Source organism: Cupressus sempervirens, chromosome 1 (assembly GCF_028749045.1).
Source record: "Cupressus sempervirens isolate cs-2001-9-10 chromosome 1, ASM2874904v1, whole genome shotgun sequence".
NCBI classification, from domain to species: Eukaryota; Viridiplantae; Streptophyta; class Pinopsida; order Cupressales; family Cupressaceae; genus Cupressus; species Cupressus sempervirens.
This window is the reverse complement of record NC_143118.1, coordinates 796302675-796324675: the sequence shown is the minus strand read 5'-3', so window position 1 is coordinate 796324675 and position 22001 is coordinate 796302675. Positions and strand designations below refer to the sequence as shown.

General features: G+C 37.8%; 1 pseudogene; it reads left to right on the top strand.

Annotated features, from left to right (window-relative positions):
• Window positions 1-1513: 1513 nt before the first annotated feature.
• The window catches only part of LOC149580279 (ABC transporter G family member 29-like), a 34121-nt pseudogene continuing 13633 nt past the window's right edge, over window positions 1514-22001 (top strand).

Below are 22001 nucleotides of genomic sequence, written 5' to 3'. Positions count from 1 at the left end.
CTTGTTCACATAGTTTGCTCGGTTGTGGCTATGGCCATGAAGGCTTCCATGGTTGTATGGCAATGGTTATTTTTGCTGAATAATACATGATGATGGATGCTTTTGGAGGCTGGGTTTTTCCTTCAATGAGGGTTTTCCAGAGTATATCTTGTGTCACAATTTTGTGAGTATGTTGTCTATTCTCTTGCATGTGGATTTTAATTTCATGTTTATTTCAGATCTATTATGGGTTATGTGGAAACGGTTATATTCTTTGTTGCCAAGTTTCCTTACACCATATACGACGAGCTAAAAAATTGTAAGACCGTATGAATTGATAGGCTAAATTTTTAGAGAACCATCAATATGACAAGCAAATTTATTACTAAACCGTCAATATTTGTTATAGGCAATTTAGTACTTTATTTAATATACATAAATGTGATTTCATAATATGTATGATAAATATATAATATATAATATTTATATGTTTCTATTTTTTCTTTCTATTTAGATATATTTCTATTTTGTATTTTGATGATTGCATATTTATATTAATTTAGAAACTTGTTGAAATAGAATATAATGAATTTTAAAAACTTGTTTTTAGTAATTTACAAAATTAGATAGGTTTTCTTATATTTTTTATATATAATAATATCACTTTAAAAATTTGTTAAAAGTAAATACATGAAATAGAAACTTGCTTCTTTTATTTGAGACTTTTGTATAGATTACCAATTTATAATTATAAGTCATTCATAGATAATTTTGCATATATTACTAATTTATATAATAATTATCTAAAATGTAAAATATTTAAACTTAAAATGATCTATTAAATTTTTTTTATAAAAAAATTGACAATCAATTTTTTTCTTTAAACGTAAAATGAAAGGTATTAAAAAAAATTAGCCATCATGAAAAGGTCATATGACAGGCAGGGATGGCCATCAAATTCCAGGGCTGATTCTTACTGAAATATTGATAATATCGAATTTTTAAACTATGATATATATAATCTCCTCAGAAAACATAGGAAAAATACAAAGTCCAAATCCAATGAAATCATAGCTTGTCCCATACAGGGACGGTCTGAGGAAGATAACGAATATGTCTCCGTAGGGCGGGTCACTGTTAGAAGAGCGAGGAAGAGGGAGAACATCATCAGGGGTAAATTGCTGGTGACGTGTCATAGCTTTGGGTTTCCATACGGAATGAGTTATTGTCATTCTATCAATGGAAGCGAGCTATTTGATCTCCAGTTGGAGGTTACGCAGGATACGGAAAAAGTTACGAGGAATGCAACTGCACTATGTCATTATTTTATGTCAAATGGAACAAGGGGATATCAGGCGGCTTGTCATCCCATTTTCAGGGAGATGTTACTCTGGACGCCTAAGCCTAAGCCTAAGCGTGACTAGTGATTACTATATTTCTTCCAATGCGTAAAATGACCAGTGGTAGAGAGATAAAAGAAGCTGAGAAGATGGTTTATTAGAGCGTTACATACAGAGTGTTTGAATTAAGAAAGATGGCATCTTTCGATACAAGGGCAATGAGAAGCCCAAATCCCAGAATGTGGGGAATGGCACGTCCAAGCATTTCTGCCATGTCAAGTCCATTTGAGATGCGAGATGTGGAAGATGATGAAGCCACATTGAAAATGGCAGCCATTGAGCAGCTGCCAGCATTTAGCTGTTTGAGAACCGGTATCCTGTTTCACAGTTTTAGAGATGATGGCGAAGGCCATCGTCAAAAAATTCTCAGAGAAGTCGATGTCCAGCACCTGGGTGTCGTTCATCGAGAAGGTATTCAAAGTGGTTGAAGAAGACAACAATCAGTTCTTGAGGAAATTGAGAGCTCGTATAGATAGGTGAGTTGGAAACATTAACATAACAAGCATCACTTAGTTTTTTTAAGATTGGCCATGTATTTTTTTATTAACAAATGTTTCTGGTGATGTACAGAGTTGGGATGCAGATGCCAACAATAGAAGTTCAGTTTGAAAATCTGACAGTAAATGCTGAGTGTTTAATTGGTGGGAGAGCTCTTCCCACACTTGTGAACGCAACCAAGAACTTGTTCGAGGTAAGCTAGATTTCAGTAGAGTTAATCCATCATAGTTGACAATAGATTCTATTTAAATTGGAGAACTACACCTATAACATAACAGAGTCTAGGTACATTATAACATAGCTAAAACAAAATAAGAACAACTCTTAAACATCACATTAAGCAATTAATTAAACATAAAATAGATTAGTTAATTTAGTCTAGAAATCAGTTTTTAGTATAACATTTAAGACAGCCGTTTATGATGAATTTTCCTCAATCAAAAAAAAGCTAAAGACCTTGAGGATAATAATAGCCACGAGTATAACTCAAAAATTCACCATATTTGCTTATTTCCTATTCATAATGAGCTTTCCAAGGGCAGAAAAGCTGAGGATTGAATATCAATGGTATTTATTTAGTTCTTGCAAAGGATTTGCTTAGTGGGTGACAAATTAGGATTGAGCAATGAATGAATGCAAGCCATGTTGGGTATGGTTGGATTATCTGTTAGTTTTGTTAGCTTTGAACAGCTGTTCATCCATTTGCTATTATTTAGCAAGTAATTGTTTTGCTAACTAATTGGTTAGATTAGAAACAAATATTTGTTAATTAATTGACCACTTTTGGAAACAATAGAAATCGACTTGGTTTGGGTTGTTAAGTTGTTTTAATCTCAACTGTCGATTGTAAATCAATCTCGGTTGTTGGTTTACCAACAGGAGTAGTATAAAAGGAGGTCAGGGGGACATTTGGAGAATATGAAGTTTGGAGAAACATTTGCAGTGCTAGCAAATGAGTTTGTAAGTTTGCAGTGTTAGCAAACAGTCTTGCAGTGTTAGCAAGGGTGCAATGTTAGCGTGGGAATAGCAGTGGGGAATATAGCAGGATAAATTAGGAGGTTGTCAGACTTTTGCCAGTAAGAGGCAAGGAATTTTGTATCTCTTTATTTGTTGAAGTTTAATATAATTTCTCATCTATAGAACTATTTTTCCCTTAAGGGTTTTTCCAGGGACAATTTGTCCAAAAATATTGTGTTCATTGTGTTGCACATTTCTTTCTGTATTTTATAAGTGAAGTTGCAATTATGTTATTTTTCGATATTAGCTGAAAATTTATTTTCAGCAATTTAATAATCGTTTATGATAGGAGATTAATAATCAATTATTGCAATAGTTAAATTTTTCACATGGTATCAGAGCATTGTTAAGGGTAGAAGAGTTTTTCCCTAGGAAAGAAATTTTGATCTCTTTAGATTTATTATTGCTTTAAACCGTTGAGATGGCTTCAGTTGGTTTGAGAGATCAAGATAGATTGGATGGTGTTGCAAATTTTGGTGTCTGGAAGGCCAGAATTTCTTTATTGTTGGAAGAGAATGGTATCAAGGATTATGCTACCAGTGTTGTACCTGTACCAACGAATGCAACACAGATTGCAACATATAGGAAGGACAATGCCAAAGCGAGGAGGATTATCCTTGATGGTGTCAAGGATCATATTGTTCCACATATTGCAAAGCTAGCTACGGCGAAGAAGATGTGGGATGCCATTCTGAATCTATACCAGAATGCTACCACCAACAGGAAGTTGATTCTCAGATAGAAGCTAAAGAATACCCGAATGAATCAGGGAGAAGACATCACAAGTTACCTCACCAGGGTCAGACTTGTCAAGGATGATTTAGCAATTGTTGGAGATAGCCCTAGTGATGACGAGCTAGTGAGAATAGCCCCAAATGGGTTTACTAAACAATGGAGTGTCTTTGTTCAAGTTGTCAGTGGACGAGATACTTTACCGAATTGGGATCGACTATGGACTGATTTCACTCAGGAGGAGTTTAGACTAAGTCTTGCCAATGGGACCAACAAGAGTCAGAAAAATGAGGTGGAACAAGAGAACGTTGCCCTAGCGGGTAAAGGGAAAGCAAAGAAGGGATCTAGCAAAGGATCGAATTCACAAAATGAAAAGAAGAAGAAGGACCTGTCTAAGGTCAAGTGCTTTGGATGTCACGAGTTTGGCCACTATGTCAGTGATTGCCCAAAGAGGAAGAAGGGTAAGAAGCAGGTGGCAGCTTCAGCAAGTGCGGAAGAACTCTCCAGTAGAATGGAAGATGAGTTTGCACTCATAGCTTGTATGGTTAGCTCAACCTCACAATGTGTTTGGTATATAAATAGTGGGGCATCATTTTATATGGCAGGAGTTAGAGAGTACTTCTCTAGTTACAAGGAGGACACCAACATCCAGATTTCTATGGGAAACTTGTCCAAACTCAACCCTATTCGGAAAGGGACTGTTCAGTTTCAGACGGAGAATGGAAAGATAATTCCACTTCATGATGTGTTATATGTGCCAGGCTTAGGTATGAATTTGATTTCTATATCTGTTCTTTAGGATAGGGGGTATAATGTACTCTTTAAAGGGACAAATGTGTTGATTAAGCATAAGGATTGGAAATCACCCATAACTATTGGAGTTAGGAGTGGTCGCCTTTATAGATTGCAGTTTGATACTCCTAAGGCACTCATGAGCAACAGTAATCCTAGAGATCTTGGAGAGCTATGGCATAGGAGGATGGGCCATATTCATCACGGAGCACTTAGATTGCTTCGTGAGATGGTGACAATTGTTCCAGAGGTGAGCACAAAGCATGGCGATGTATGTAAGGGATGTGTGTTGGGGAAGTTTGCGAAAGCATCTTTTTCAAGGAGTGACACCAGATCTAAGGGTCTTCTTGATCTAGTACATTCAGATGTTTGTGGACCAATGTCAACGAAATCTCTTAGAGGATATGAGTACTATGTTACTTTTATTGATGATTTCTCTAGAAAGACCTGGATATAGTTCTTGAAGACTAAGGATAAGGTTTTCAATCGATTCCAAGAGTTCAAGGCTTTTGTGGAGAATTCGACAGGAAAGAAGATAAAGGTTCTTCGGTCAGACAATGGAGGCAAGTACAAAGGAAATGTCTTCCAAGAGTTTTGTACCAGAGAAGGAATCAAGAGAGAATGGATTATTCCTTACAATCCACAATAGAATGGAGTTGCTGAGAGGAAGAACCATTCTATATCGGAGGCAGCAAGAGCTATGCTACATGACCAGGACATGCCCCATTACTTATAGGCAAAGGCGTGTAATACAACAGTCTACATCCAGAATAGAGTTCCACACAAGGTGCTAGGGAAGATGACACCAGAGGAGGCTTTCACAGGGAAGAAGCCAGATGTTAGTCACTTTAGGATATTCAAAAGTTTGGCATATTGTCATATTCTTGGAGATATATGTACAAAGTTAGATCAGACTGCAGAGAGGGGGTACTTTGTTGGGTATAGTGAGACCTCAAAGGCATGTAGGATTTTCATTCTGGGGACTAAAAGAATAATTGTCACACGTGATGTCAAGTTCATGGAGGACAAGGCATTTAGGAGATCGAGAGATTTGCTAGTAGATGATCAAAGTGAGCAGCCAACAAAAGCTCCAAGACCAAGACAAGGGCAACAAAGCTCAAGTACAGTTACCAGTATGAGTGTAGACTCAGTTAGTAAAGATTCACAGAGTATGGAGCAACAAGTGCAACAGGAAATGCATCTAGAAGGCTTAGAGGTTGACATTTCATCCTCTACAGTTGGTAGCGGGAACCATGAGGTTCCAGATACACAAAGGGATACTCAAGAGTTTGTGGGAGCTCCTAGGAAGAGTACTAGACAGTGAAGACAACCAACCAAGTTCAATGACTATGTGGCATTAGTTAGTCAATTGGTAGATAGTGAGCCTTCTAGCTATCAGGAAGCTGCAGAACATCAGGTATGGCGAGGTGCTATGGTTGAGAAATATTCTTCAATAATGCAGAATGATGTGTGCGAGGTAGTACCTAGATCAACAGATAGGGTTGTAGTTGGATCACGTTGGATCTATAAGATAAAGCATGGTGCAGACGGTAGCATTGAGAAATACAAGGCGAGGTTCGTGGCAAAGGGGTTCTCTCAGAAGAAGGGAATAGACTATGAGGAGATATTTGCTCCAGTTGCTAGGTATACTTCTATACGAGCTATAATCTCACTTACAGCATAGATGGGATGGCAAATCCATCAAATGGATGTCAAGGCATCATTCTTTAATGGTGAGTTGAAGGAGGTATACATAGAACAACTAGAAGGCTTTGTAGCACACAGCAAAGAGACCCACGTGTGCAGATTGAAGAAAGCATTGTATGGACTCAAGCAGGGTCCTAGAGCATGGTATGAGTGCATTGATATATACTTGCAAAAAATGAGCTTTGTGAAGAGTGAAGCAGATGTTAACCTCTACTACTTGGTGGTTGGGGGTGAGATTCTCATTCTTGTTCTTTATGTGAATGACCTGTTTCTTACATGTTCACTAGGGCTCATAGTGGATTGCAAGACGAATCTTGCAGAAGAGTTCAAGATGAAGGATTTAGGACTTATGCACTACTTTCTAGGCATGGAAGTGTGGCAGACAGATGGGGAGATTTTCCTTGGTCAAGAGAAATATTGCATTGAAATCTTGAAGAAATTCAGGATGGAGGATTGCAAAGTCATGTCTACACCCATGATTACGAATTGGAGGAAGGTAGATACATCTAAGGAGAAGGATGTAGATCCCACTTTATATAGACAATTGATTGGTCCGCTTATGTATTTGGTCAACACTAGGCCAGATATAGCATTTTCAATTAACTCTCTTAGTCAGTTCATGGTTGAACCAAAGAGAATGCATTGGATAGCGTCTAAGCATGTGTTGCGTTACTTGCATGGTACAGTCGAGTATGGGATCAGATATGTTCGAGGTGAAGGTATCAAGTTGATAGGCTATACTGACGCAAATTGGGCAGGAAGTACAACAGACAAAAAGAGCACTTCAGGGTGTTGTTTTAGCTTGGGATCAGGAGTTGTTTCTTGGTTCAGCAGGAAGCAAAAGCTTGTGGCTCTGAGTTCAGCAAAAGCAGAATACATAGCAACTAGCATGGGGACATGTGAAGCTATATGGCTTCGGAAGTTGTTAATAGCTTTGTTTGGTCAGAAGGTTGAGACTACTGTGATACATTATGATAATCAGAATTGCATCAAGTTGTCTGAGAATCCAGTGTTTCATGATAGGTCTAAACATATAGATATTAGATATCACTTCATCAGAGATTGTGTACAAAGGGGAGTTGTTTAGCTACAATACATACCTACAAAGTGTATATGAGCAATGTTAGTATGCTAATAGAAACCAAATTTAAATAAAGCTTCTACAAACTAAACAAAATTCACAAACTTCAAGATAGACTAAGATGAGCTCTCAATTGAGAATATGAGTCATTAATGGACTCTCTCAATAAGAAGCTCTCTTGTTGAGTAGCTTTATCTAAATGGATAGGATGTATGCTCAATATGCTTCCAAAGGCTTCAATGGATGATTGTGGATTTTTAGTGTGGATAGATGGCTTTAGTATGGATTTGGCTCTCAAAATAGCATTATAACTTTACTTCATGGATTGTGTTATTTTGCAAAGGGGAAGGATCCAATTTATAGGCAAGAGGCTTGAGGGATTGAGGGCTAAGATGCAAGGATGGGAAAAAGCTCATGGAGGGCTCAGATTGCATGAGAAGAGAGCACATGGATTGTGCTTCCTTATAGCCAATCAAAGAGTGACACATGTCACATGGAGAGAGGATGGAGGAAAGGGGAAGGATGAGTCAACAAAGGAGGCTCAAGGGATAAAATCTTCATAAAGACCCTCATAATGACTTGTAAGAGCAATAAAAGGGCTTGTAAGAGTCATTTATGACCTAGTAGACTTCATAAAGTTTTATGGTTGAGATATTTTGAGGGTGATAAGAGCAATTTCGACTTGGACTTGATTAGGAAGGTTTTAAGCTTGCTTAGGCTTGTGCAAATGATTAGAGGATGGATTAGGATGGTTTAGGATTAGCTTAGGGATAGGCAAGTGGATGGCATTTAATGAGGGTGGGTGAAGGAGGAGATATTTGTTAACTTTGGCTTGGATTAGTAAGTTTTAACCCATGTTTAGGGAATGTGACAAGGTTAGGAGGGGATTATGATTAGGTTTAAAGACATCTTCTAGAAGAGTCTAGACTTTGGATGAAGATAAAGACTTTCTAGAATAGTCTAGAATTTCCTTGGATGAGGATGAAGACTTTCTAGAAGAGTTTAGAACTTCTTAGGATGAGGATAAATTAGATTTTAGGAAATAAATAAAGTTTTATTTATTTCAAGGGTTTGGGTTGAGGAGATATTTATTAAAACTTTTTTAATAAACATGAAGATTAATATTTAATCTTAATTAAATATTTTGAGTTGGGATTAGGGGTAGGAAATGATGGGATTAGCCTTTAATCGAAATTAAAGAAGGATTAGAAGATTTTGGAAGAGGTTATTGGTCATAAGGAAATTGGCCAAGTTTTGGGCAAAAAATAAATTTTTTATTTATTTTAGGATTTTTGGTTAATTTATTAATTAAATAATTAATAAATAAGGAAATAATGTTTAAATAAAATTTAAACATTTTTGGGAGGGATTCCTTAATTAAATATTTTTAATTAAGATAAAGGGATTTAATGGCATAAAAATAAATTAATTAATTAATAAATGATGATGTCATCAGGACTTTTTTAGAAATTAAAAATACTTTATTTTTTAAAGGTTTTTAGGTGTCTACATTTTGCCCCTCTTTGATGTGATGCCGCAAGTGGCATGGCATCAAAGATAAGAAAATAAGATGCCCAAGGCTAGAGCAGAAGAGGAGAGAATGGACTGCGAGTTGCCCCCTCAAGAAGGTGGCGGGGAGAGAAAGCGAGGCTCGACGACTTCTTGAAAAGTACAAGAATCCGAGATGAGCAAGAAGACTCAGATTTGCTTAAGAGAAGAGGTTTGGTTAGCTCAAACTCTCACTATGGGAGAATGATAAAGGGAGAATCAGAGGCACAAGAGGAAGCAAGCTTAAGACTTTAGGGAAGGTGGAGGATGAAGGAGCGGAGCGCTATAAAAAGGAATCCAGGATGGGGAGATGGATGAGGGGATTAAAAATCTAATGCAACCGGATTTCAAAGAGTCAAATTGGTGGAAGATGGGTTTCGGAGATCCCTAGGACTAGGATTGTGGATCTCGAAAGATGAGGCTTGGTGGATTGATTTGGATTGGTGGATCCCTAAGACTAGGATTGTGGATCCCTAAAGCTAAGAGTGATGAGTGATTCAAAGAGATACTGATGCATCAGCTGGGGTAGGAGAGATGGATGCTGGATATGGATGGGGGATAATGGAGATGAAGGAAAACCATTGAAGCTTTTTGAGCGGAGGGATACTTCAAAGAGAAGTACCACCATGTAGTTGAGCACTAGATTTGCTATAGGACTATTGGTTAATTGCCAAGGTTACCAAGAACATCAAGGCCTTTTCACCAACTATCCAGAGGAATGATGGACTGACTTAAAACAAACACACAAGGATTGCCCCAGCATCACACATGAATCTCGAAAGAATCAGAGTGGAACCGACACTGGGTAACCCACAAGTAGAAAAGAAAAACAAACAAAAGACATGATCAAGACCTTACGCTCTGATTGCCCCATTCGCAGTATACCATGATATGGAAGATCGTGGCAACCTTGAGGAGGGAACAAGGAGATTGCTTGGAAAAGATATTTCAAGACCCAACAGGGAAGAGTCCAAATCAAAAGAAAGCGAAAATCCAAAAGAGAACCGTTTGCCAACGAGATGGGTAGGACGAGGTACTAACGGACCAAGATCAGACATGAGGAAAGCTATATCCTGCAAGGACCTATCGGAGAGCACCTAAGCTGGTGGATTTGGATGAGTGATGCATTTGGCAAGCTGAACTAAGAAGGATAACACTTTGGTGACAAGAGATCTAGCTAAAGGATGCATTGGAATAGCTAACCAAGATGTGCGATGGGTGCAAGATGTTGATCAAGGACGAACTGACACGAACGCTAGATAGATACAATGGTACTAAGCTAAAGAGGATGTACAAGCTGACAAACCAAGATATTTACAAGCTGAAGCTGACCAAGATAGTTACAAGAAAGCAAAAGCTCAGTATGATAGGATAGCGGGATGGCTCAAGTTGGTGCAAGAGGCAGAAGCTAAGGATGAGGTGATAGCGAAAGATATGGATTTGGCAAGATGCATCCAATGATGATGATGAGGACAATGCTAAGGTTGGTGGTAGCTGAATGGATAGATGGCGCTAGAGTGAATGGCTAATGAGAGGATGACATTGGATTTGCATGAGGATAGCCTAGAGTGGGATACCAATGACAAGGGAGGATGGACAAGACAAGATCTCCAAGGAATATAGTGCCCCCAATCAGAAGATAACATGCAGAAGGAGGTCTTATGATGGATGTGATAGGATTGAAGCTAGGATGGAAAAAGCTGAAGGGGCTAGGGAGATGGATGATAGCTGGGATGGTTGGCTGAAGCTGCAGGAGATAAGTGGATGGTGTGAGATGGAAGATTGAGGGTGGAGGATAGGTGGATAGATTGGAAGATGGAGTTGGATGTCAAGAGATGACCAAAAGCATGAGGGTGATAGGCTAAGCTAGGGATGGCGGGATTATGCATGACGCTTGTTTGCCAAGTTTTCATCATGGTACTTGTCTAAGGCGCTTGAATTGCCAAGTTTTCACCAGTGGACACTTTATTTTTCTTTACTTTTTTTTTTTTGAGTTTTTGACTTTTGGACTTAGCTGGAATGATTTTGGCTTTGTTCAGCTATTTTGGCTTTTTTGGGATTTTTCACTAGTTATTGGAATGTTCAATTTTGTTGCTAGTTGTTGGTACACCGGATGTGTGATTTATGCAATAGATTGGATTAGATGGGATTGATGGTAAGAGATGGAGGGATGAAAAGGTTGGAAAGGAGCATGAGATGGGGATGCTTGCAAGAGCAACATTGGCACATGTTGGGACGGGTTTGAAAAGAGCATATGGGGGATAGATGGTAGATGCGGGCGTGATGGAGGATTTGTGGAAGCGTGCTTGGGGATATAGGCACCCAAGATGGAGTTAGGAGATGGGGGACATGAGTCACTAGATGGGGGGTTAGCAATGGTGGATGCCATTATGCATTGGGTTGCAACTTTTTTCTTGGGGATCCACATGGTTTTGGATTTTCTTTTCATAGGCTGTTGCATTGTTTTGCATTCTTTGATTGGATTTTGCCTTTTTGGAGTATGTCTTTTAGAATAGACATATGATTGCCTAGGATGTGGATTTTTAGCTTTATGCATTTTGAAGTTGGCATTTACATTGTTGTGGTAAGCTTTGGGAAGATGGTTAGGAGAAGCTTTGTGAGATGGAGAGGATATGAAAGAGCATACAGGGGGATGATGATGGATGATGTGCCCTGATATGTGCCTTTGTTGATCTTGAATAGGAATGGATGGAATAGGATTTTTATGATGGCTGATAGGAGGATGGAGGATGGTATATTTTGGGACATAGGGACCCAAAATAGATTTAGCGGATGAAGGGGGGATATGGTAGGTTTTTTTGGGTTGCAAAGATGGTGGAGGGGGGATGACATAAGATTTCTTGAAGGAGTGATGGGAGGCTGGCATGGTGGGCTTGGAGATAGGCTTGGTTTGGGGGTGTGGTGTACCAACACCTTTAGATGGTGAGCCTTTGGATACATATCCAAGACCATGAAATCCTAGATTTTTTTGTGCAATAATAGGCTCTCTGATTCCTTGCTCTTGTGGTCCTAAACCTTGACCTTGATAATGCCATCGATTGAGCATTTGAACAAGCTGAGGAAACTTTTTGCTTGCAGAAAATGGTAGAAGTGATTTATTAGGTGTATTGCAATGGGGAGATGCTGTTCTTAATTCTTCTGCTGAGAGAAGGCCACCATGGATGAATGTAAGTGAACCAAGAGGGTAGATTATAGATGGTGGAATAGCTTGGATAGGTGGTAAGATGGAAGCATGGAGCGGGGGAGATGGAAGGATAGGATCTTGATGTAGCTGGTGGGATGACAAGATATTTTGTAGTGGAGGAGATATGGCTCGAAGTTTTGGAGATGGAGGAGATGGTGACTGCACTATGGATGGAAGACATGGTACGATGATATCTTCATTTATGCTTTGGGGGATGTCAACATGCTTTTGGGCAGGATCTTGATAGGATTGGTTTGGAGTGGATGGTGCGATAGGAGGTGAAGGGATGGATTCTTCAAAGGTAGCGGATGGATAGATAGGAGATTCAGTAGTGGAGATGGGTGAGTAGAAGATGGATGCATAAGGGTCATTACGAGAGATTTGGGAAATGCTTGGAGGCGATGTGGATAGGATTTGGAGGGATTTGACAGGTGGTGGGATTTTGATGCTTGTGGGAAGTGGAAGAATTTTAAGCAATTTGATGGATGGTATGGGGATAATAGCTATGGGAGATGGAGGTGATATTATAGATGGGGAAGCTTCATCACTGACTACTTCACATGGTTGGATTAGATGACATGGCTTATCGACTGTTGGAGGCAACTTTTCTTGTATTTCCTCTAAGAGATTCCTTGGAGACTCGTGTGTCGAAGGTGGAGGTGGATTGACAGGAATAGCTAGTGTGATGGGGGTGGAAGATTGGAAGCTTGGTTGATGGGGTGATGGAGGGGAAGCTGGGATATCAGATGGCATGACTAGATAGTTTGGAATAACTCTTGGATTTTGGGGGATGCTTGGGGGAATGTTTCTAAGGCTTTCAATATACCTGTCATAGTCAACAAGATTTTCATCATCATTGGAATAGGAGGTGGCGGGAGCAAGGACAATGCGACCAAACACATCATGATAGGATTGGTACTTCATGCTTTGATGATGAGTTTGATGGGGATGGGGTCTTGCATATGGATGAACACGGAAGCTCATGGTTGGATTTGGATTAAGCACAGATTTTGGATTGGCTGATGAAAGATTTCCTAGGGAGAGTCAAAGCTGTATGACAGACCTAAGGAGGATTGGCTGGAGATTTTTGGCTTTCTTGTGGATGGAAGACTTCAACGGCATGCTGTCAAAAAGTGAGAGTTTTTCTTTCCTATGCGCTAGATTTGGTGGTGGCTGTGTCAACTTGAGGATAGACTAATGATCCTATGGGCATGACACGAGATTGACCACTTGTGGATCCCAACCTTTAGCTCAAGGTGATGAGGGATGCAAGTGACAAAGCTAGATTACCCTAGACAATGCTCTGTCAGAGGGATAACCTTGGTGAGATTGGTTGATTGGTAGGATAGATTGATTGGATAGCAAATTTTGGCAAAGTGACAACAACTCTCTAAAGGCTTGGGTGATTTTGGATTGGGTTGCTAGCTGGTTGGGGGGAATGATTTGGAGAGACTTTGGATTTGGGATTGTTCTAGATAGATTTGGTTGCGGCAGAGGAGCTTGGATGATTTTTTGATGAGGCAATGACTACGCTAAGTATGCCTTGAGCTGGGAGATTTCTGCTTTTTTGGGATTTTGACCAAAGTTGGCAAACATTCATTCAAAAGATATGGACAAACAAGCAGACAAAATTTTGGAGCAAGCACGTCAAACACACCAACATCCTAGGAAGCCTTCTACAAGGATGAAATTTGGTTTAGCTAGGGAGTCCTCGATATACGTAAGGTACGTGAGGCCCAAATCCATAGATGAAACCAAAAAGATGTCACACAGCCGAGAGGAGCGGTAACCCACTTCTCCTTTTTCACTTCTCAAGGGTATAAAGTTCCTTGAGGCTTAGCCCGAGTGACAAAATCTTGATTCCAAGAGAGGTGTCTTTGGATTCACCTCCCAATTTTTATACTCCGTTGGAACCCTGGAGTTGAGGTCGTCCCAAGGGGTGATGAAATCCCCAAGTAGGCCTCCTAAAAAGTGTAAAACATGACCACATACATGATCTTGGGCTTTAAAAGACACGCGTTCATTCCAATTGATGATTTAAATTTTGTAAGCTATGATTGAAGACACTTGTGATAATGGCATACAATGTTCATTCTAATTTGATAGCGTCATTAGCATAATGAAAGTCGAGAGATTGTCAACATAAGAAATGCGAGCGCCTTTGAAAATGCATCAAAACCATGCGATGTTCATTGATTTTTAGGCATTCAAGATTGAGTGTGAGTTTATTTTAAGCCCAAAACAAAGATGTGTGAAACTCGATTGCCAAGCGCACGCCCGGAGGCCCTCCACATCAAGATTTGTCCAATTTTTATGCCCAAATGAAGTGTAAGAGAGATTAATGCGCATTCAAAAAAATTTCTAACTTAGAAAAACCACTAAAAATCCAAGTGAGTGGAGTTTGATTTGCGTGGAGCACTTAACACCCTCTTAGGTGGACCCATCCCCATAGATGGCACTGAGATTGCAACCAATGGTTAAATTGATGGGTGATTAAAGAGGGTGATTCCAACGACAAACTCACTCAAAGCATTTTTATTTGTTTTTATAACTTAAAAGATTTCAAAAATGTGGATTCTTTTTATGCCCCAAAAGATGATTATTTGATCTATGGCATTCAAGATTGGATTTATTGTTTTAGTCATGCATTCATAAAAAAAACAAACTTGATTTTAATCCATGGCACTCAAGAGTGATTTTAGCAATATGCATTCAAAGACAAGTGATTAAACATTCAAGTTTTTTCCTTTGAGCATTCAAGATTGAGATTTTGTGTGTTGTTTTAAGAACTTTGAGGTGCTTTGTTTTAACCTTAGATCATTCAAGATTGTTTTTGGACTCAAAAATGAAAATGACTCTTTGGACTTTGCTTTTCATTCAAGATTTTGTGTTCTAGTTTGCATGTTTTAAGCCCAAAAATGATATTCCTAGATTGTTTTGATGCATAAAAAACCTAAGAAACATTCAAGATTTTGCAACAAGACATTTGTTTGGAACAAATAACAAAGTTTTTAGGACAATTTTTGGCAACCATTTAGGACTCTTAGTTTTCATGAGATTTTTTTAAAGAACTTTAGTGTGCACTTAGTGTTGATTTTGAACTTTTTGAAATGGAAACTTGAAGTTCTTTTTAAATTCTCAAAAATGAAGTGTTCCTAACTTTGCATGAATGCATCTAAAACCTTGATGTTGCAAGGATGCAAATGATTAGATTGGTTTAGTTTCACTTGTTAAAAGATTTTTTCTTTTTTGCAAATTTTTAATTTTTTAATGGATTTAAGTATGATTTGGGGGTTTATTTTAAGCACTAAAAAGAAGTGTGTATGATTTTGCTTCTTTAAAAAAAAAATGGCCAAAATCTCTCACAAGAAGAAGAAGAAGAAGTAGATGGAATAAGAAGAATATAGACAAGAAGAGGAAGAAGAATTCCAAGTGCTTTGTCCACCTATAAGCTTGAAAAATCTGCAAATACTATGAGATAGACTATGAGTTCCTTTGTCTTCTTCATGCTCATGTGGACCTACAAAACCAATTTATACAATCCTACCAATCACAAAAACAAGCAAAATTAGCTAAAATCAGCAAATGACATACAAAACTTGACTAAAAAAGCTAATGAAGATGACCCATGCGGGGTCCCACTAGGCGTGCCAAAATGTATATGAGCAATGTTAGTATGCTAATAGAAACCAAATTTAAATAAAGCTTCTACAAACTAAACAAAATTCACAAACTTCAAGATAGACTAAGATGAGCTCTCAATTGAGAATATGAGCCATTAATAGACTCTCTCAATAAGAAGCTCTCTTGTTGAGTAGCTTTATCTAAATGGATAGGATGTATGCTCAATATGCTTCCAAAGGCTTCAATGGATGATTGCGGATTTTTAGTGTGGATAGATGGCTTTAGTATGGATTTGGCTCTCAAAATAGCATTATAACTTTACTTCATGGATTGTGTTATTTTGCAAAGGGGAAGGATCCAATTTATAGGCAAGAGGCTTGAGGGATTGAGGGCTAAGATGCAAGGATGGGAAAAAGCTCATGGAGGGCTCAGATTGCATGAGAAGAGAGCACATGGATTGTGCTTCCTTATAGCCAATCAAGGAGTGACACATGTCACATGGAGAGAGGATGGAGGAAAGGGGAAGGATGAGTCAACAAAGGAGGCTCAAGGGATAAAATCTTCATAAAGACCCTCATAATGACTTGTAAGAGCAATAAAAGGGCTTGTAAGAGTCATTTATGACCTAGTGGACTTCATAAAGTTTTATGGTTGAAATATTTTGAGGGTGATGAGAGCAATTTCGACTTGGACTTGATTAGGAAGGTTTTAAGCTTGCTTAGGCTTGTGCAAATAATTAGAGGATGGATTAGGATGGTTTAGGATTAACTTAGGGATAGGCAAGTGGATGGCATTTAATGAGGGTGGGTGAAGGAGGAGATATTTGTTAACTTTGGCTTGGGTTAGTAAGTTTTAACCCATGTTTAGGGAATGTGACAAGGTTAGGAGGGGATTAGGATTAGGTTTAAAGACATCTTCTAGAAGAGTCTAGACTTTGGATGAAGATAAAGACTTTCTAGAGTAGTCTAGAATTTCCTAGGATGAGGATGAAGACTTTCTAGAAGAGTCTAGAACTTCTTAGGATGAGGATAAATTAGATTTTAGGAAATAAATAAAGTTTTATTTATTTCAAGGGTTTGGGTTGAGGAGATATTTATTAAAACTTTTTTAATAAACATGAGGATTAATATTTAATCTTAATTAAATATTTTGAGTTGGGATTAGTGGTAGGAAATGATGGGATTAGCCTTTAATCGAAATTAAAGAAGGATTAGAAGATTTTGGAAGAGGTTATTGGTCATAAGGAAATTGGCCAAGTTTTGGGCAAAAAATAATTTTTTTATTTATTTTAGGATTTTTGGTTAATTTATTAATTAAATAATTAATAAATAAGGAAATAATGTTTAAATAAGATTTAAACATTTTTGGGAGGGATTCCTTAATTAAATATTTTTAATTAAGATAAAGGGATTTAATGGCATAAAAATAAATAAATTAATTAATAAATGATGATGTCATCAGGACTTTTTTAGAAATTAAAAATACTTTATTTTTTAAAGGTTTTTAGGTGTCTACACAAAGGAGCAGGTAGTAGACATTCTGACTAAGGCATTGGGAAAGGCAAAATTTATCTTCTTCAGAGATACGTTAGGTGTCCTGCAGAACAGCTTCCTTGCTAAGAGGGAGTGTTAGTTTTGTTAGCTTTGGACAGCTGTTCGCCCATTTGCTATTATTTAGCAAGTAATTGTTTTGCTAACTAATTGGTTGGATTAGAAACAAATATTTGTTAATTAATTGACCACTTTTGGAAACAACTAGAAACCGACTTGGTTAGGGTTGTTAAATTGTTTTAATCTCAACCGTCAATTGTAAATCAATCTCAGTCGTTGGTTTACCAACAGGAGTAGTATAAAAGGAAGTCAGAGGGGGCATTTGGAGAACATGAAGTTTGGAGAAACATTTGCAGTGCTAGCAAATGAGTTTGTAAGTTTGCAGTGTTAGCAAACAATCTTACAGTGTTAGCAAAGGCACAGTGTTAGCGTGGGAATAGCAGTGGGGAATATCAGCGGAATAAATTAGGAGGTTATCGGAATTCTGCCAGTAAGAGGCAAAGAATTTTGTATCTCTTGATTTGTTGAATTTTAATATAATTTCTTATTTGTAGAACTGGTTTTTCCAGAGACAATTTGTTCGAAAATATTGTGTTCATTGTGTTGCACATTTCTTTCCGTATTTTATAAGTGAAGTTGCAGTTGTGTTATTTTTTTATATTAGTTGGGAATTTATTTTCAGTAGTTTAATAATTGTTTATGACAGGAGATTAATAATCAGTGATTGCAATAGTTAAATTTTAAGACAAACCTTACTATTCTGAAGGATGTTAGCAGGATCATAAAGCCATCCAGGTAAATTTCTAAGATTTTTTCAAAACATTACAGCCTGATGGGCAGATAAAACTATTGAAAAATTTCAGCGATTATGATCAGACCGGATATGTCTGTTGCAGACTTACCTTGTTATTTGGGCAGCCTGTATCTGGAAAGTCTACTCTACTTTTAGCTTTGGCAGGAAGATTAGACAAGGAACTAAAGGTCAGAACAAATTCTGCCATTCACGTCATTCACGTAATTTACAGGAGTTCAAATTATACTAAAATTTTGGGCATTCTACTTACACAATTATAATAAGTACAGGCGAGTGGTTCAATCACTTACAATGGGCATTCACTGGACGAGTTTGTCCTTCAGAAGACATCTGCCTACATAAGTCAAAATGATCTGCATGTAGGGGTGATGACTGTTAGAGAGACATTGAATTTCTCTGCAAAGTGTCAGTGTGTTGGTAGCAAATATGGTATGGAACAAGACATCTCCTAGACTTAGAATCCCCTGCATTTTATCTTTTTAGGTGCAACTGATACTTTGTTGCATTGAATATGTGAATAGAAATGCTATCCGAGCTGGATAAGAGGGGGAAAGAAGCTGGAATTTTGCCAGATGCTGAAGTAGATCTTTTCATGAAAGTGAGCTTTTCATTTTCCCTTCTCCTTGTCTCTGTTATATATATTATTGATCGAGTCAAATATTAGAGTTGGAGAAATATGACCATAAATTAAGTTTTAACTTGTTCTATATTGGACTAAGTTATCCATAAAGTCAATTGACATTTCCATTTTTTTGAGCTTTAAGGTTACTTCCACAATATTGATATTAATAATAATATTACTTTGAGTTTGCAGGCAACATCTGTAGAAGATGTTGAAAGTAGCCTTCAAACAGATTACGCTCTGAAGGTGGGTAAGGTTTTCATCATGAGGTTGCATTGATAGAAACAGGATAATTGAATCAAAAAATTATTTACATGGAATCTTTTTATTCTACCAAGTTCAAATACGAGTATTCTTGTCTTGGAAGTCCAAACAGAGAACTCATTATTTATGAAAAAAAGATCATTTAAGTTCATCTTTTCCTTTTTTGTATGAGAAAAACCTATAAATTTTTACAGTAACAGAAATATAGGTTGTGAAGAAAAGTATAGAAGAATGTCTTAGCGAACTCCAATTTGGAAACAGATTCTTGGCTTGGATATATGTGCAGATACAATAGCAGGGGATGAAATGATCAGGGGAATTTCAGGTGGACAGAAGAAACGCCTTACAACTGGTATGGATATTAGAAAGTGGATTCAATTGATATTGTTTTCCACATTTTTATGGGCTGAGACAGTAAAAATTTATGAATGATTCCTTTTGTCTGGCTGTAGGCGAGATAATTGTTGGACCAAAAACTACTCTTTTTATGGATGAAATTTCCGCGGGCCTCGACAGCTCTACAACATATCAAATTGTTAAATGTCTGCAGCAGTTCTGTTCCCATATGAGTGCAACTATTATCATGTCTTTGCTACAGCCTGCACCAGAAACATATGAATTGTTTGACGACATTAGACTTCTTTCAGAAGGACAAGTTGTCTACCACGGGGCCAGAAAACACGTGCTTGAATTTTTTGAGAATTGTGGATTCAGATGCCCGGAGAGAAAGGGTGCTGCAGATTTCTTGCAAGAGGTAAACATAAATGTGGAATCTTTGTATAATCAGTTCTAACTTACTTTTGTCTAGAGGGAGATGACTCAGTATTTGAACGTGTTCTAATAGTTGTTATAGGAGTTGTTGACTTGATAACTACACTTATTGACTTAATGCCCTATTTTTTTGACAACATTATATCAATACTTGTGATTTTAAAATTGTTACTAAAATGTTGTTTACCTACAATTGAATAAAATGTACCCTTATTCATAAAAATTAACCAATGATATGATACCACATCAGCTGTTCAACTATGGGTACTCTTTATGCAGGACCAATAGTCTCACTTTTTATTTGGGCTGTTTTGGACAACTTGGCAAAAAGCATGCTAATGGGTGATGTGGACTTGAAATCTTAGTAATAAGTAGGTGACTCGCCAAGTAAGAGCAATTTGAAATTTTCACCTAAGATTTTGATAAGCACAAAGTTAAGGTGTTCAAGTACTTGATCCTCTCCACTAATAGATTTTTATTTTCATAAATTGTTATTCAATTGGTTGAATTCTGAAAGTATATAATTTTGATCATCTTTTCAAGATTCATTATCTTTTGGCACTTAAATTTTGTAACCTTAGTTTTAAATTTTTGCATAGTATTTGCATTCATTATATTTTTCTAAAATGCAAACTGTAATGGACACCCTTGGATGTCCCAAAAAACTAAACCAATTTGCTGAAAGAGATTTTGTCAAACAGTTTGTATGCAACCTCTTATTTCTCCGTTTAATGTTTTAAACCCCTTATAACTCTGGAAATCAAACATTTATTGTTTGTTGTGTTTCGTGCATGGAATTGGTATCATACAACATAAACAAGAAAGAAACTACAATGATATGCAAAGTGGAAATGGACTGCTATTAATAAAATGTTATTTTCAGAATTCATAAAACGAAATACATAGCAGATTTATCAACTCACTAATTACTTCAGCAGTATTGACATAATACTCCAGCCCATGCTTACGGACTTGCTGCTACAATACTTTGTCCTTCAATCAGTCCACTACCTTCATAATACCATTCCCTCTAAGCGGCATAAGCGTCGGACAAGTAGTGAAGAAGATATGAGCAAAATACCAAATCTGCCTGTAGCCGGAAATGCAACTAAACTGCCTGATAATGAAGCTAATAACAAAGAATTCCAAAGGCCAAACCCCAAGGGAATGACGTCTAGAATGTTACAAGAGAGGATAGACATCCTCAAATGCCAAGAACAAAGCTGCAACTCACACACCAATTTCTTCTCATATTCAACCTGTCTAATGAAGCCACAAATGCTTCATTTTATTCTATTCCCACGGGTCCCCTCAACTCATATGGGCAATGTGGGATAAAAGATGTGTAATATAAAACATATATTAAAATACCCCTTATGTCTCCTTTGGGTACACATCACCATAAAATAAATATTAAAGTAACACTTTAATATTTTACAATTAAATTAGACGTTACTTTAATAAAACTTCGGGCATTAAAATGTATTAGCAATCGGACTCCGAATAATGCGAGTGATAGCTCATCGGAAAGCTCTCACCGAGGAGTATCGAATCCAATCCCCAAAATTGACCTGCACTGTGTCCTGCCGACTTACTAAAAATAGTAAGTATGCTTGAAACTGAGTAAATCAACTTCGTTTTGGCCCAAACTGGAAATGACTAGGCCAAAACACTCCAAGATCCCATTAAACCCTTCGTTAGCCCTCGGGACCATGTAGAACAAGGCTAACGCGCACACACTTGGTCAACTGCTAAAATGGGGACATTACAGTCCGCCCCCCTTGAAATTGCTTGTCCTCAAGCAATCTCAGTCCAGCCTGCTGAATAACCTGCTCACTCTCCCATGTAGAATCCTCCTCCGGCAGGTCTTTCCATTTGACCAAATACTCCTTCACTATCCTGTTTCTAAGCTTCCTCTCTCTGGTATCCACAATAGCCTCAGGTACTAACACAAGCTTCCCCTCCTCATCCAAAGGGGGTAAATCTGCAAAAGGCACTACACTCTGACCAATGGCTTTCTTAAGCCTAGACACATGAAACACATTGTGCACTCGATTGCCCTCTGGAAGCTCAAGCTCATAGGCGACTTTGCCCACTTTGCGAATCACCCTGTAGGGACCATAAAATCTAGGTTTCAACTTTTCAGCTCCGCTCTTCTTGAGCGATGACTGTCTATATGGTTGTAGCCTCAAGTAAACCATATCCCCTACCTCGAAGCTACGCTCTATTCGGTGCTGATCAGCATACAATTTTTGTTGATTCTGGGCCTGTTGTATATTCTCTTTGAGCACTTTCAGGATGTCCTGACTATCCTGCAATAAGTTTTTGGCTTTGGGCACTCTACTGTCCCCCAAAACTAAATCCATGAAGCTAGGTGCTTCATAACCATAGAGTGCC